Below are 13,546 nucleotides of genomic sequence, written 5' to 3' on the forward strand. Positions count from 1 at the left end.
CGAGCTGAAAGTTTCATAGCTGCAGAATGAGCAGCTGTCATGTTAGAAATAATACAGTGATCAAACACATCTCCTGTAATAACGTGTGCATTCACACATTGATCATCTTCTGCTGCGCTCCTCTCTCGCCTTCAGAGAGGTGTCAGTGTTGTTGCTTTTTACTGTTTTTTGTTTGCATGTTTTGGGTTTTTTTGGAGTTTTTTGTCGTTGCTGTGAGCCGTCTCAGGCAAACTGTGATTCGTGATAATCGGCTTTAGAAACAAAACTGGACTGAAAAACTGAATAACTTTTTAATATTCAGTAAAGGCGGGCGCAGGCAGCGTGATCATTTTTTAAGTCAAATGACGTGCTGAACGCGTCACTTGACTCGCGTTGTGTGAATGCAGATTTAACCCTTTAACATCTGAACCGTCATGTTTTCTTGTGCTGCATTTCTCAAAATGCCTCTCACAAGCATTTTATCACAAACTGGCTCAGTGGATGTAAAGAGGGAGCCCCAACAAGAGATGCAGTCAAAAACCAACCAAACAAAAAGCAGCCCGACAGAGCGGCTGTCTGCTGCAGGAAGAGAGAGCGAGTCCACACCTGGGCCAGCTTTTGTGGCTGGGAGGCCCAGGTGAGCCTCATCCTGCTGACGAGCCTCCAGGACAGCTTCAGACTCTGACGCCTGAGAAAACTATTTGATATCTGTGATTTCCATCAAAAAACAGAAAAAACATAATGAGCAACTTGACGAGAAATATCCTGCCAGCTGCAAAAAAAAACCCCAAAAAAGCAAAACAACTGAATTTACAGTTCTCTAAATTACATATTTAAAATTAGATTCCAGAAAGGAAAGAGAAAATAAAATGATCATTTTGGTCTTTTTTTTTGCCCTTTCTTGAGGTTATTTTCTTCTTCTGTTGTTTGTTTCTATTTTCCAGTAATTTTCTTGTAACGTCTTTTACAGTCCTTGATGATTTTTTGCTCACTGATGAAAAACCACACACAGATTTCAAAGGGTTAAAACAGCAGGACTGTAAAGTACATCGACCAAAATAAAAAAACAGGTTTGCTCTTTAAAACCTTCAGACTTTCAGTCAGGGTCAGTTTTCCTCTCGTCTCTGCAGGAACAGAGGCGCGGCGGCGGCGTGTTGAAGCTCAGAGGTCAAACTTGTCTCTGAAGACAGAACACGGTGAGCTGATGTCCTCGTTACGATGGACGCTCCTCATTATCGCTCTGAACCCCCCCCACACACACACACCCTCCTCTGTTGGAGGTTATCGGACAGCGAGGGCCGAGTGTGTCTGGCGGCGGGGAATTGAGGGCACGCCCCGTCCTGCATGGCCTGATGGGAAGGATGGAACGGCGCGGTCTAATGGAAACCAATTACCCGGCCGTCAGAGCTAAAGCTGAGTCCTGAGGTGACACCGAGGGGACACGCAGAGAGCGCGTACCTGCAGACAGGACGTCTGTACGGTGGCTGAGAGGTCCCAAAGCCCTCTGCGACTCACTGCTGCATTTAGACACAAACTAAACAGAAAACAGCAAAGAAAGCGACTGAGCCCTTCAGGCCGCGCAGGTCCAAGCTCGCAAACACGCACCAATGCACAGGTTCAGTACCGGAAACGACCTGTAACCCGTGACAGACTCCGTGTAACGTCGTACACCGGAGTGCACTGTCCGGATGGAGGACAGGCTACGAAAACTACAAACACAAACTTCTGAGGTTTCTTTTCAAGTGGCCACTGGACTTGTCGAGGTTTCTCGAAGACGTCTGGCCTCTTATGTATATTTGAGTATGAAGCCAAGATCGACCATTAGTACGCTAACGGTCAAGGTGTCACATGAGAGTCCTACGAGACGCCACTAAATCCTCCAAAATCTGACACGCTGGACCGCTGACCGACTTCCACGTGACCTTAGGAGTGAAGTTTGAAAAGTTGTTCAGCTCCCTGTGCCGATGAAGACCATGTGATTTGATCAAAAGCTGATAGAAACTGGATGCTGCAGTGAAATTGTTTTGTTAACTTTACTGGAGAGACGTTTAGTTACGAGGTGCTCTCCACAGCTGAGCAAGTTTTTCAGCACTTTTAAAAAATAAATAAGTCATGAGATTTGGTGTTTAATCATTATGGCCATGAAGTGAAAGTTTAGAAGTCTAATAAAAATGTATTTGTCATCTCGTGCTTTTAGTTTGAAACTTGTGTCTGCAGGTAGTTTTTATGTTTTTTTTACAGGTACTTTAACCCACAAGCGAGACTGCGTCCAGCAGAGGGGACGGCGTCCAGCAGCCGGACTGTAATTAGAGTAGACATGTGATCAGGTCCAAACAAAGCGAGCAGGAGAGGCTGATCGATTCGAGGCCGCAGCAGAGGACTGCTGACAGGCAGCAGGCGCAGAAACAACATTTACAAATGAGGAACAGCGATGTGAGGACGGCGGCGTGGACGGGTCATTACTGCAGCCAATGAGACGGAGCTAAAATATGTGTCCTCTGCAGACTGCGGAGAGACACCGCCACGGGAAGTTGTTTAAAAGTTATCTGAGCGAGAAACTCTGACGTACATTATCAAAGATTTACATCCACACGGAGAGAGGCGGAAACACTCGATCATCAGGTCTGTCAGGGCGTCGGCTCTCAAGTCCAAGTCACGTTTTAAGGCTCAAGTCCTTGAAAAAATCAATCTTCAAAAGATCTCAAGTCATTCAAGTCCTTTTTTTTCCCTCTGCAGTAAAAACAGAACATTTTGTCACAGACAGTTTTTCTTTCGGTGATTATAAATTAAAGTTTTAAAAATCACAAAACTCTTCAATTTCAGAGATTCTCCAAGTTTTATGAAAATCCAACACGTTTAGTCAGCGGACCTGCGCATGCTACTCTTGGTATCCTTCTGCATCTTCTATTTCTGTTTACATTTCGGTATGCCGCCGCTGCACGTGGCAGCTGCCGCCGGGATGTCAACAAACACACGAGAAAAAAACCCTCCACATTCAGACAGGAAGAGAACACCGGACCCCTGCGTGAAAGTCTGGGGTTTGTTGGATCCATCCGTCCCCCCTCCCACCAGCCCTACCGGGACCTTCGTGGTCCTCATGTTACATCGTCACCAGCTGCGTTTCAACCTGACGCCGTCCAGTATCATACGGACGCGTCAGGTTCTTACCAGCCACGTTATCAGCTGATGCCGCGGCGGATCATGCAGACCGGGTGGTTTGTGGCATTTCACGCTTGCGCCAAAAGCGCAGACAAAGCAGCCGTATATGACGACTTTGGAATCAGAACCGAAGTCGTATTTAATCATTTTAACAAACTCAGAAATCAAATGAAGTCAAATGATCTTGTTTTCCTGCAGTCTGAAGAACGACAGTCGGACTTGTTTCCTCTCTCGTCTCTCAGCGAGGAGCTGGCGGCGAGAGGATGTGAGCGCGCTGGAGGAGTTTCCCGAGCGCTCATTTCTCCTCGCCGGCCGTGGCTCGTTGGCGAGGGAATGATCCCTTCAGCTCCGCCTGCAGACAGACTCAGCCGAGGAGTCGCACTCTTTCTCCCTCCATCATCCTTTACTCCGCTCATTACTGCCACTCCTCCTCCTCCTCTTCCTCCTCTCGCTCTCTGCTCCTCCTCTTCCTCTCACTCCATCTGTCTTCGTCTCAGAGACAAAAGACAGAGACAGAGACGTCCCCAGGGGGCGCCGCAGAGCTGATGGGGAGGCGAAGATGCTGCAGGAGGAGAATCAGTCAAAAATCTTCCTCCTTTTATCTTCTGCAGTCAAATGTGAACGTTTTCTACGAGATCCTGCGAACAGAGCGGAGAAGTAAAGAGCTCTCATCTGACGCCGTACGGCTGCGTTGCTGTTAGTCGCAGAAGGTGGCTTTTGGCGTCGCCTCCGTACGCCAAAGCACTGACAAAAGCTGGTTGCACACGAATTACTATCTCATGATAACGTGCGTGAATTTTGGTGCATGACTGTTTGTTGGAAAAAGTGTGAATATCGCATGAAAGCGGCCCGACAGCGCCGTCACCGCGTGGCATCGTACGTTTCTGTAAACCACGGATACGCTTCATTTGGTAAAAGGATATCTGCATCAAATAGTGAAGTTAGTGCCAAAATGTTTTATTTAAAATTCACCAGATATTTTTTTAAAGAAATATTCTGGTCTTATCTTGCTCTGAATTCAATATTTTTTTAAATAGAAATATATTTTAAAAGATGTTATAAAGCAAAAGCAAAAAAAAAAGGAAAACAAGGAGTATCGATGGTTGTTTTCTTTAAAAGTCCTGGAAAAGTCCTGGAAAACGTGTGGATATTTACTGGTTAAGGTGTGTGTGAACTCTGTACCTGTCAGCTGTTTATACTGTTTCCTTTTCTGCTGGAAACAAAAAGTTAAACACCGTAAACTGCAGAAAGACGGAGGGATGAAAAATAAGAGAAAACAGAAACAGGAGGCTTTGAGACGGAGAGAGAGAGAGAGAGGAAACTGATCAAAAACAGTCAGCACACCTGGCCAAGGACACACACACACACACACACACACACACACACACACACACACAGGTGTAAACAGGGTGTTATAGCCTCATCCATTACAGGAGGTGGACAGGCAGTAATGGCTGTGAGACACGGAGGACAGAGCGGCTCCTATAAACACTCACCTCATTATTTATAATGTTTCCCTCAGAGGAAAAACGCTCTCTACCTTTACGTCGACCTTCTCCCTCCTGTTTCTCACTTCCTGCGTGATGTCATCTCATCATGTGATCAGAGGAGGCTGGGACTCGCCCTTTGACCCCGGCCGCGGGGTTCGAGCAGCCCGCCGGTCTGTTCAGGGGGGACGGAGAAAGAGCAGTCCATCAGTCACTCCAGCTGTCCCGCTCTTCCACGTTCTGACCCGATAAACGACACGTTAGTGCACGTTAATGCGAGCGTGCACGGCTGCATGTGCACAGGAGGGTTAGTGAAACATTCTTTTTCATTAGACGTGAACAGCTTAGCGGGAAGATCGTGTTTTTGGGACGATTTTGTGCATGTCAACATGCTGAATGTGACTCCGTGACTTCTCTTTATAACTGCAACCTGCATCAGTTCGACCAATCACAGCAGGAGAAACAGAAAAGGTCACGCTGAGTCTTCGTTCAGTCAAGACGGCAGGAAAAAATAAACTTCAATAAAAACTTTTCGTTCTCAAAGAAAAACTAAAATGTCTCTAAAATATGAAAGTTGTTGTTCTGTGAGGTGAAAAGTGCAAACTGGTCCAGACGGGGTTAAATCATGAGTCTGTGTTTCAGACAAACATGTGACAGGAGAGGAAGAGGAGGAGGAAGGGGGGGGAGGAAGAGGGGGAGGGACAAACCAACAAACAAACAAATACATAAACAGACAACTAAAAAAATAAATACATTAATTAAAAACTACATGAAAACACCAATAAACAAGTAAAACCATAGAAAACTAAATAAATCACTGAACAAAATAATTATAAACAAATAATCAACATTTATAAATAAGCAGCTCAGTAAATTAAAAACAAAACAAGCAAATCAACAGAAACTACATAAATAATACATCAATAGATAATTAGAGATGGGCAAATAAATAACCAGATAACTACGTAAATAACTAAACAATTCAACATATAAACAGGTAAATGAACAGCTAGATAAATAAATAAAAAGATGACAAATAATCAGCTAGATAAATAAATCAAAATTCACAGTAATAAATCAACAAATAAGCCAATAAATACTGAATAAATGATCTTATAATTATTTTATAAAGAAGATTAAATGAATAAATTAATAAATAAATAATATTTATGACATTTTTGAAAATGTAATAAAAATATTTGAATGTTTTTCTTTGTTTCAGTTTGTGATTCAGACGCTGAGCTGAGTTACAGCAGCTAACCTCGTCTCATTACTTTACACTGTGGATCAATATTAATAATCAATATCCTGAGGAGAGATGCAGTCTCCATAGAAACGGCCTCTGAGGCTCATGGGAACTGTAGTATTGATTCTGAGTGGCTGTAAACCTAAAAGAAAACCTTGAGAGTTGATTTCGTGATTCAGACTTTCGTGTTTCTGTTTTATTATTATTATTAAATAAAAAATCACTTTTTAAAGTTGTTTCAGTTTGTTTATCTTCACCTGAAGGACACGAACTCTGAGTTTACCGTCCCTCAGTCCGACCGACGTCTTCACAACAAACGCAGACAACACGATTTATTTTCAGCCCTGAATAATTCACCTGAGCTAGTCTGTGAATTTTGTTATTTATTCATTTAAAAATAAACTGAAAAAAGGCAACAAAGTGTGTGTGTGTGTGTGTGTGCATGCGTGCGTTTGTGTGTTTGTGTGTTTGTGTGTGTGTGTGTGTGTGTGTGCATGTGCGTGCATGCATGTGTTTGTGTGTGTGTGTGTGTGTGTGTGTGCATGTGTAATCTATGAAGGCGGACTGAGAGGATCAGCTCGCTGTATTACAGGATTACAGGTATTACCCAGTAGGCTTTGCTGTTTGATTTTAACAAAATGGTTCACACACAATGGTTTAACACACACACACACACACACACACACACACACACACACACAGTCAGGTAAAAACAAAGAGCTGAAAGCAGTTAAAGTGTCAGTCTGAATGAAGGTGTGTGTGATCTGTTAAAGTGCCACATTAAATAAAAGTTTTGTGTTTATTGGCATCGTCTGTGTGTGAAGACTCTCAAACACACACACGCACACACACACGCACACACACACACACACACGCTCTCTCAGTCGCAGAGTGCAAGACCACCTCGGGTCCTCTCTCCGTCTGTTACCAATCAGCATCTTTGTTCTCGCCAGTCGAGAGCCTCGTTTCAATTAACGTGTCAGTAATCAGACGGAGACGCACTAATTGGTAATTACAGAGCCTGTCGAGCTGTGATTGGTCGCCGCGATCAGGTTAACACTTTAATATCCTCGGACATCACAAACACACACCGACACCCTGACACACACCGACACACACACATGCCTCAGATACAATCTCATCAGAGACGGGACGCTGACGGTGGAATCAGGTCGTCAGAGGTCGAGTTAAAGAAATAAAAACTCAAAATAACAAAGAAAAAAATAACATGATGATAAATGTCAAGTTAAAAAAACTGCTCCGCCATGTTTTGCCACTGCAGGTCGATGGAGGTGTGAATGTTGCAGCAGGGAAATCTTGCAGGTCGATGGAGGTGTGAATGTTGCAGCAGTGAATTCCCGCTCTGTGTTGTTTTGTGCGGCTCTGGCTGGTTCCCTCTCTGCTGCTCTGCACCGTTTCTTGCTTGCTGGGACGGACGCCGTCTCATCGGCGCTGCAGCGGATGAATCACAGCAGACAAACACTGTGACTGTGAATCAGGTCTTAACTGGCTCTTTATTTACCTTTTTTATATTTTAACCCTTTGTCTCCACAGCGCAGGTCCAGGATCAGGCTGCAGGTGTTAATCCGACTCTGGTTCAGCGAAGCTCTGCCAGCTTCCCTCAGAGGCGGCACACTCTAACATCGTTAAAATAAAACACACACATTATATAAACGCTTCTATTCTCAGGGTTTTAAACAATAACCGAGTTTGCAGGATCAACGCAGTTTTCCTGCAGAAACCCTCCTGGAGGATCAGGAACTTTTCAGACAGTAAACCTGGTTTTGTGCTGCAGGAGCTGGTTCAGTTCCAGGTGTGACAGCAGAAATAAATCATTGAGTGTGGAGAGACACGAGGCGAGCAGCAGCGGACAAAACACGGTGAATAAAACGTTTTCTCGTTTTAATCCTCCATCGCCCTGATTTGCAGAGTGATTCAAACCTTTGACGAGGTGGAAACACTAACTGGAGCGTGCACGGCGTCATGTGTGGCTCCAAAAAGGCGTCGTTTGTTTGTTTCGTTTTTTTTTAATTTTCTGGAATTCAAATTAAAAAATGTGAAGATCCATGAACTCCTCTGAGTCCTGGAAAGTTTTGGTCAAAGTCCTGACAGCCTGTAACACTGTGTGTAGACCGCTGTGTGTGTGTGTGTACGTGTGTGTGTGTGTGTGTGTACGTGTGTGTGTGTGTGTGTGTGTGTGTGTGTGTACGTGTGTGTGTGTGTACGTGTGTGTGTGTGTGTGTGTGTACGTGTGTGTGTGTGTGTGTGTGTGTGTCACTGTGAGATTAAATATTTTTCCATAAAAATCAGATCAAACTTCTTCGTCTCTGAGCATCAGAGTCTGAAATCAGGCTGAACTGAGCACGTGCAGATGAATAACAGAACGCCGAGGTCACGGCCCGCCGCCGGACGCTCTGATTGGTTATGAAAATCCCTGCTGCTAACACACACGCGCACACACACACACACTTTCAGCTGCTTCTTTCACCCCAATTTTCCAGCTCGCGGTCAGGAGCCGTGTGATAGGATGAGGGGGGAGAGGGGGCGGGGCCTGGGGGACTGAACACGGCTGACAGGTTTCAGCTCCCAGAATCCACTGGGAGGAGTGTTAATGGGTTAGAAAACCACCATTAAAGGAATAATTCAGTTGGATTATGCCGGTTTCAGAATTTATAGTAATTCTGTAAAATAATTTTAAATAAATAATTATGACAATGAAAAATACAGTTTGTTGATATGTTACGTGTGCTTGTAACATATAAAAGAAGCTGATTTGTAGAGAAAGGAAACTGCTGGGGTTTTTCCCCTTAACATTTTGGCAATTTTGTTTTAAATATTTTGTTTTTCTTTATTTTTTTTAAGTTTTTCATGAAGGAAAAATTGTGGTTTGGGTTTTTTTTTCCTTAAAAAAATGTTTGCAAATTTTAAAGACAGTCCTTGAAAGTTTTATTATATATCGTATGATACAGGTTTGTGAAACAAAATTTCAGGACTTTTCCTAAATTCTCAGGCTATATTCAGATTTCCAAACTTTTCCAGGCTTGAAATTGTTATTTGCGAATACTTTGACTATTCAGGTTATTCTATAACCTATTAACTATATTACCTATAAACTATTCAAGCATCAGCTGACGCGTCACCGACGAACAGAATCAAAGAATAAGAGAGGAGGAAGACGAGGAGGACGAGGAGGAGGGAGGCGTCTCCCGGATTAGAAATCCGGCTGGTTAAATTAGGAGGAAGTATTTTTAGCTTCAGCTGCCCCGTCACTGCCCCCCCCACCTCCACCCCCCCGCAGAGGCATTAATTACAGCCGTCCGCTCGGACTAATAATACCCTCACTAATACTGCTGCAGGAGCAGGAGGAGCAGGAGGAGGAGCAGGAGGAGCAGGAGGAGCAGGAGGAGGAGCAGGAAGAGGAGGAGGAGGAGGAGCAGGAGGAGCAGGAGGAGGAGCAGGAAGAGCAGGAGGAGGAGCAGGAAGAGGAGGAGGAGGAGGAGGAAGAGGAGCAGGAAGAGGAGTAGGAGGAGCAGGAGCAGGAGGAGGAGGAGCAGGAGGAAATTATCATCACTAGTTGTTGCTCTGAAGCAACTTTATTAGTAATTTATTAGTTAGTTATTTAACTATTAGTTATTAGTTATTTTTTCTTTATTATTTTATTTTATGTTTGTAATATTGTTATTATTATTTTGGTTGTTGTTTTATTATTAATTTTTATTTCTTGATGTGTAAATGATACTTTTGACTGCGTTTCAAACTGTCCCTCTGGAATAATAAAGATATCCGTGTGCTGAAATCCTTGTTTCTGATTGGCTGTTTGATGTGTGACTTCAGTGTTTAAATCTCAGTCTGATGTGAACGTTTTCTGATGTTTGATCACCGGATCGATCGGCTCTGATCACCTGCTGGGGCTGAATTCCTCTCTGACCTGCTGATCGACTCTCCGAGGATGTTTAAACGCATTTTATTCGTCCGGATTGAGTCTGCGGAAGAGAGGAGGAGGAGAGCAGAAAGAGAGACAATGGGGTGAAAAAAACAGAGAGGAACGTCAATAAAAACAAAGAGAAACATAAAAGAGGAGACGCTGAAATCGTCGGTGAAGCGCAGACTAATCTTTGGTCAGCGGTCCAAACATTTCTCTTTCAGGTCATATCGTAAAAATCATCAGCACTTCATCAATACGTGCTCCTCCTCCCTGCTCTGCTGTCCCAGGGCGTCCCTCAGGGTTCAGTGTTTGGTCCTCTGCTGTTCATCCTCTACACGTTCACCCTGATGACATCATTCGCCGCCACCGCCTCGACTTCTCGTGTCACACCGACGACGTTCGGTTCAGCGTCTCCACCAAACCCATCACCGCTGCAGCTCAGCGCACTCTTACTCAACGTCACAACGCACGCCGAATTCTTCAAAAATCTAACTTCATCATCATCATCATCATCATCACCATCATCCTCCTCATCATCGTCCTCATCGGACCAAGCTTAACCCAAGCTATTTTTACATGATCTAATCAATACATTTATTTTTTTAAATTATTATTTTACTGTGAGAATCATCCACCAACTGACTGAACTGTTTAGCTCAAACTGGGTTTCTGTCACAGTTTCTCTCTGTGTTGATTTGTTTCAGTTGTTCTGATTAGTTTCTTTAGTTTGAAGTCTTATTTAGTATTTTCATGTTTCATTTCCTCCGGCTGAATAAACCTCACATCTCAGTTTCTCTCTCTTTCTCTGCTATCTGGTTTGAGAGTCGTATTTTTATGTAACGGCAGGTTTTTCATTGACAGATCTCCTGACTGGAAGTGTGCTGCTCAGACGTTTTTCTGCAGTTTGGCTGCGATGAGTCTCTGCTGCCATCTGCTGAGCTCCTGCAGCTCCTCTCAGTCCTCAACCATCCAGCTCCTCCTCCAGTCACCTGAACCCGTCGACACAATGCCCACGACGTTTCTGCTGACTGCTTTTTAAAAAATACAAGATCTCTCTGCTTTATACTCTCATTATGAAATTATTTCACATAAACAACCATATCAAACAGTTCCCCAAATTCTTATTTTTGACTGCAGTGGACTCTCAAACATCTTTTTTTTCTGTCTGAGTTTTAGTCGTTTGCATTAACCCTTTGAAACAAACGGCAAACTGTTTGGTTTCTTGCAAAAACAGAGAAAAGACAGTGAGAAACTTCTACTTTTTATGTAAAAAATGAAAAAACAAGAAAATTCCTGACAGTTGAAATAAAAAAATCCTACCTATCCTTTTTTCTGTAACATCATTTTTAGATATATAATTAAAGGAATTATAAGTATATAGTTTTCTGGACATTAACTCTATTTGTTTGATATTCTTGAACAAAATAACTAATTTTCAGGTCATTTTCTTGTCAACTTTTACTAATTTCTCAATTTGCGGAATATTTCTTGCCAAGTTGCTCATTGCTGTTTTTCCCAAGTTTAAAAAAAAGAAAGAATTTAAACCAAGTTTCTCAGGTTTCCAAGTTTAAACGGCTTGTGAAAGGCGACTGATCGCAGCACAAGAAAACTGATATCATCCAGGATTCAAAGGGTTAAAATCTTCCAAAATTAAAACATCTCAACAAAATGAGGCATATTAATGTTAATATTCCCAGTTTTCTGTACTCACTGTGTCAGATCCAGAGTTTTCCGAGCTGATGGTGTCTCCGCAGGGACAGGTTTGTCCTCGTCTCGTCTGAACTGGTCTCAGCTGGACTCAATCAGCCTGCAGCAGCTCCTCAAACTGTCCAAATACTTTTGTCAGAGGGACTTTTCAGAGTTTTCTTTGAATAAATTTGCTCAAATTCATTTTTTCTTCGATGTGGTTGGAAGCTGAGTGCAGATTGTTGATGGAAAATCATAATTTAAATGATCTTAGCACAAAACTGCAAACTAAAATGTTAAGAAAAAGAACTGAGCGAATACTTTCTGAATGTCACAATGTCATGAAACATTTAACTTTCGTTTTTACGCATTTTCCTGTTTTTTCTCGCCTCCGTCTTTCCTTCATTTAATTCTTCCCCTCCATTAACGTGCTGCAGGGTTCGGGTGTAAAACTATGTAAGACGTTACTTCTCTACAAACTTTCACATGTATTTTTCTCTTCGACCTGAGCTCACTTTTCTCTGCAGAAACTTTGAGCAGGAGTCCAGTTTGGGCTCAGCGGCAGTTTTCAGTTCTCAGTCTGCGGCAGAGTTTCTTCCCTCCTGGTTGTTGTTCAGATGAAACTTTAAAGATCCCCGCGGGGCAGAAAACAGCTCCGGCTGAAACTCACAAACATCTGCTGCTGCTGCTGCTGAGTCCACGCTTTCAGAAAAACTCTGGACAAATGTTTAAATTTTCATCAGCAGAGTCCACTTCCTGTCGGAGCCTGAAGCCCAGAGAAGAAAACTGAGGGATGAAGGTCAAAATCAAAACATCCTCCTCATCGTCAGTCTGGGTTTCTCTTCCAGGACGCAGCTGGGAGGAAAAAGTTTTTACACTCACGTCAAGAATATCTTCAAAGATTTTCTCTCAGTTGTGCAAATGCAAAAATGAACACAAAGTCCACCAGAGTGATGAATTCTGAATTACTTTGCAGTTTTCTGCAAAGTAGATCCATCACCGTAGTTTCACGAATCTTAGCAGACGTTGACTCAACGTCACCAAACTCTCTTCATTGTTTGTGGTTGTGAAAGTGCAGCACAAACGTCTCACATTTACCAACAAAAGTTCCTGCTGAAGACGATTTTCTGATGTTCTGCAGGGAAGCGAAGGGTGAACTGTTTTGCACCACATGCAACGTAAACCAACGACGGACGTTTTTCAACCCTCAAACACCGCTGAGCGGCTGAAACTCACCAAACAAGTCGCATTCAGTTTAAATTGAATTATAAGAATAGAAGAAACCTTCATGGAACAATTTTTGCAACAGTCTGTTGCTCCTGCATATTGGTTGCAAAAAAAAAAGAAAAACTAAAACTACTTCGACAAACATGAAAATCTTTCATCAAAGCTGCCGTGAAATCAGACGTTTTAGGACGCAGCAATCGCCCCAAAACAGAGCTCTCAAAATCCTGAAGGGACTGACCGTTACCTGTGACGAAAAATAAAGAAACGAACTGTTAGAAAAGACAAGACAAAGACTAAAGAACGAAATGCGCAATCAAAATTTTTGCAACATACATAAACGCAAACAAAGTGTAAAAGGAAAGTCAACATACGAACATAAACGCAACTGAAGTCAAATGTCAGAAATTCACAAACATCACTAAAGTGAAGATGAGCGCGTCCTCCTGAAAGCCTTTTTGAATTTAACTTTAGTTCACTGTAAATCCAAACTCATCTGATTATTTCCTGCACCAACCATTTGTGTCAGTTACTACGAGAAACCACTGACGCGTTTGGCTGAAAGTCGACGGTTCAAACATCAACGGCTGAGGGATTTTCTTTAACCACAGAAAAAAGCTTGGCAGAAAAGAGAATGATGAAAATAATGAATAATGATAATGAATCGCAGAAAGCAGACGACACACGACACACACGACTGCAGCCGAAGGAAAGCATGAGTGAAAAATGTGTTCGGAACTTTTAAATCACAAATCTTCCTGCTGAAACAACGAAAAACAAACAAAATGCAAAATGCATGATGCCAAATTTATCCACATAAACGGGTGAAAAATATAAGAA

Source organism: Plectropomus leopardus, chromosome 22 (genome assembly GCF_008729295.1).
Source record: "Plectropomus leopardus isolate mb chromosome 22, YSFRI_Pleo_2.0, whole genome shotgun sequence".
Lineage (NCBI taxonomy): Eukaryota > Metazoa > Chordata > Actinopteri > Perciformes > Serranidae > Plectropomus > Plectropomus leopardus.